The sequence below is a fragment of the Lipotes vexillifer genome, unplaced genomic scaffold (genome assembly GCF_000442215.2).
Source record: "Lipotes vexillifer unplaced genomic scaffold, Lipotes_vexillifer_v1.1 scaffold1081, whole genome shotgun sequence".
Lineage (NCBI taxonomy): Eukaryota > Metazoa > Chordata > Mammalia > Artiodactyla > Lipotidae > Lipotes > Lipotes vexillifer.
Window position 1 is genome coordinate 673477 of NW_006779039.1, and position 4658 is coordinate 678134.

Here is a 4658-nt window from a genome sequence, read left to right on the forward strand (position 1 = left end):
AAGAGTAAATTGTTTTAAAGCTTTGCTACTTCTTCACTGATTGCCTCTTAAAGAAATGTAGTCACATTAGAGCCAAAGTTTCTTGAAGGAAAAATATAGTGATGCTAAATTTAAATATTTTCAGCCTCAGAGACTTGATACAACTTTTAAAAGGTGTTATAATCTTGTCATCTTCAATATTCATGCTCATTATACCACCTGCTAAGCTAAGAGTCCAAGTTTTTAGAGTTTCATAAACTGATTCCATAAAGAAATTAAATTAAGAAGAGTATACATGTAAAGGGATTGGAAAAAATTTAGATAAAGATATGTGACGCTTTTCTTCGAAGCACGTTGATACTGTAATTAGAAAGATTTAATATGGTTTTGAGTTATAAATCACAGTATTTAATTAGCAATAAGTAACAGAGTATATGTATTTATCTGCATATGTATGACCCCAGCATGTGATATGCGCATGCACATGTGTGTGGAAATGTTAATTCCAGTGGTGTTGACCCCTGGGCAGCATAATAGTTCCTTTTTAAAACACATGTCTATGAACTGCCTTTGTATTTTGGCTTGATTTTGTTCCTTGCCCTCTGTGGTATGTTTTATTTTCTATGAGCATGTTATGCGTCTGTTATTTTGTTTCTTGGCTGTATGCTGCAGTATTGCTTGATTTTAAAAAGACAGTACATTCTTTGAAACCCATGATGTTTGTTTGCTTTTCATTTTTCTACCCCAACACAAACACAGAATAGATACTCCATTTTAGGCTGAGGATGCTATAGATGGCCTACACGTTCTTTCCTTAACTCCAAGGGGGAAAATGTTGGGATATGCAAAGCCATGAAAGGTGTGTCGACTTTTACATGCTTACTGTCTCTTTAAAAAAGAACTTCCGTCCTTTCACCTGTCTGTTTGCACGTGTTTCTCTTTCCCCTCTTTGCCTTTTCTTGTCCATGCACCTGGTGCTGTGCAGGAGATTCAGGAAGAACACAAGGGCTACCCTTCTGAAGCTGAAGCTGATCAGGTGGCAAGTTCTGCGTGTTCATCTGTTTGTAGTTACAGATCGTGTATTTAGAAGCCATTTCATACTAGATTTCTAGACAATCAGCAAATGCCTTTTCCACTACAGTAGTACTCTCCTGTCCAAGTTTGGTAGATTCCATTATGACATTATTTGCAAAAATTGGTTTATCCAACATTTTGCCAACCAGAAATTCGTTCATCTCCGCTTCTTGGTTTTCCCAGGTAGATTTACTGATGAGGTTAATGAGCCTCAGTCATGACAGGATTCTGAAGTGCCTTCACAAAGACTTAGAGGGGCAGATGCATACGCTAAGGGTGCTCCTCGAGGGTGCAAACTTTGCTTTATTCATATTTGCAAGGTCTGTACCCAGCACAGCACCTGGCACGCTGTAGGTGTTTGTGGAATGAGCCCATGTATTTTATAGAAGGAAAAAAAATCATTCATCGAGGTTTCTTGAGTGCTTACTCTTTGCTCAGTACCTCTGGACTCGCAGGAGTTTTTTAAAGCAGCAGAATTTTCCCCAAAGCTTATGTATGAAACCTCTAGAAGAGCTGCTCTAGGGAAGCATGGCAAATTCCCTGTGCTCAGTTGTGCCTTTGCCCAGCCCAGCCTCCTTTGGTGACCCTGGGAGCACCCTGAAGAGCCACTTTGAAAAGCACTGCTTTCGGCAGGCGGCTGCCACAGAAACTGTTCACCCAGCGGCCTTAGGTTCAGGAGGAGGAGAGCGTAGCGGGGAGGCCCGGAAGTTGGCGGGCCTTCAGCTGGACGCTCCTTCCGGGCCGCCGGCACAGGGCTGGGGTGAGACCATCAGAGGGAATTCCTCAACTGGGCAACACCTTGAGCAAAACACCAAGAGGGCTGGGTGTGTTCACGAGACACCTTTTATCCATAAGGACATTCCCTCTTTGATTATGCTGTACATGGGTTGGATAAATCAAGGGTCAAATCATGTCCTGTGCAACTTGGAAGTTGCAGTTAAAGCTTAATATAGCACAAGTGTGAGTGCTATCTCCTAACACCAGCTTTACAGAGGGAATCTACTGTACTCGCAAAACAGTGAGCCTTTAATAGCCATTCTCTCAAATTCCTATGCTAAAGCTGAATGTCTTTCCTGTACACAGCGAACCTTTTATGGGGATATCTGAAGCAGTAGGATCAATTGGTTTGTTTTATTCTGATAGTTGCTTTTTCATCACCTAAAGAAGCATGTCCTAGATTTAATTATTAGTGAGAGGTTTGTCTCACTCTGTCTCACCAACACGTTCATGCTTCATATAAATGCACAAGTATTTCAAGCCAGATTTAACATGATTATCAGAAGAGAAGAGAAACCTGTGATCTCCAGCCTCTATCTTGAGAGCCTTGTACCATCTCAAAATGGTTCCAATCACTGCACCTCCCATCAACGACATTTTATTAGTTAGTCCTGGGTTGAGGACTTTAAAGTGTTTGACATGACCTGCTATAAAGCTTAAAGTGAATCAGACTTCCCCTCGCCTCTTCCAGATTCAATTGATTAGAACAGCTTGCTTCAGTAAATATATTTCAAAATAACCTATTCCCATTTATTTTTAAATATCAGTTAAGGAATTTAAGTCTACATGATAATATTTACCCATTAAAATAAGCTTTAACAGTGTAGCATTTGAAGTTATTTAAAACTTGAATATTGATTAAAATACCTTTCTGACTTTGTAACTATATTATAAAAATAGCCACTAGTTTAGGCAATAAATTAAAGAAAGCAGACTTTCAAAAAAAAGGCTTCTATTAAGATTGGTGATTTTTTTAGTGTTTCTAAAACTGGACATTTAAAAGTATAAATATTGGTTTATGCTTTATTGTGTCAAAGATGTATTTCCAAATCAGGTGTGAGTATAAATGCATCCACAAACACTTCTCTGTGTCCCCTTTAACAGTTCTCTATGTCCCTAAAAACGTTGATTGAGAAGTGTCTTAAAAACCAATCTGAAAACTAACACACCATTGTAAAGCAATTATATTCTAATAAAGATGTTTAAAAAAATTGAAAGATAAAAACCAATCTGGGCTAAAAAGTTAAACTGAATAAAATTGCTGAGGGGAACCACGAACACTAATCTGTATGATTTTCACCGTGTATCTTGAGGAGCAGGGTGCACTGTGTCATTTTGTGCCCTCCCCGAACGGACATACCTTGACCAACATTTAGCATTGAGTTTGCTCTTTATATTTTGACATTTTCCCTTCTTTATTTTATAAAATTGGATGAACCTACTACATACAGTGTTTTTAAATGGACCTTTAAGTCCCTTTATAAAATATATTGAAATATTCTTATAACTGTGAAAAATAATTATTTTGAATTTTCAATAATTTTGATTAGAATCATAAAAGATATCAATTTTTAATATTTTGCTTCACAAAATTATGCTGAAAACTTAGTATTGTCTAATCTGTTTTCCGCTGAACACTAGTGACCTTCTGATGTTAACAGGTATTTTAACAGAGAAAGCCCCTGATGGACTAGGTAGGGGAAATGCAGCATACTCCGGCGCCCTCTGGCCGATTTGGCATGCATTAACATGCTAAAGCCTTGCCTCACAAAAAAACAAAAACAAAAAAAAACAACAAAGAAAACCTAGCTAAACTTGTTTCCTTTAACCCAGCATTTCCCAAACTTTTCCCAGAAAGTCCTGTTCACATCTCTTGGGAATTTAATGCTCTATGAAACACAGCTTGGGAATTGCTGGGGTTTTGAACACCTTATTCTTATTCGTGACACGTTATGTCAGAGATGCCCAGGAGAAAGTGACCAGTTTCCTTGGCAGCATCTCACAGGGTGGCAGTACCTTGGAATAGGCACTGAGTTCAGGCTCTGGTCCCTAGCATTGTAGTTCAAGAACACCATTTTCTCAGCTCCCCTGAGTTATCTGGTACTGTCCAACCAAGCTTGCAAGAGACTAGCTACTGGGCCACAGTGCAGATCTGAACATTTAGAAATGTGGGCATGTATCTTTCCAGCCATCCAAGACACCCTTTTCCTAGTGGCATTGTAGCAGGAACCCTGATACCTCATTAGCAATTTGCTCGGTGAGTGTGGAATCAGCACAGAGTGAACTGACTTGGGAGAAGCCTGATGAACACACCCTGCTCCACAGGAGTGGGTGAAATACTCTTGTCTGCCAGATGAGGGCGCATTCTTGTGGCCTGAATGGGATACACGCTGACAGGCCCACTCGCCCATCCCACCTGTACGCTTTGTGCAGGCGCAGGTAGCTGGGCTGCAGTACAGAAGCCTAGGGCTTTCCTTAGTAAGAGACCCCTCCCTGGTTTCTTGTTAATTAGACTTTGGGGTTTCCCACGCAGTCTCATAGCTGGGCCATTTCTACAGCTAACTAAGCATCTGCATCTAATGTTGATTTTCTTTGTATTAGTTTCACGCTCAGAAGGTAACCTTTTTTGACCTTATTTCCAAATTCTGGAGGCACCTTGTAATAGCTGTCTGTGTCATGATCACAGTGTCTATCTGTCACGTCAAGCCATTTCTGTATTAATGCTTTCTAACTGTGAACTTTAAATATGCGTAACAATTTGCTAGACTATGCAGCATGGTGTCCTGTGATGCTGAGCTTTGAAACTGTCTTGTACGGGGGGGGGGGGG

General features: G+C 40.0%; 1 protein-coding gene across 3 annotated transcripts in view; it reads left to right on the top strand.

Annotated features, from left to right (window-relative positions):
* Positions 1-4658, top strand: part of MTMR1 (myotubularin related protein 1) — a 72487-nt gene that overhangs the window by 20630 nt on the left and 47199 nt on the right. The window lies entirely within an intron of this gene.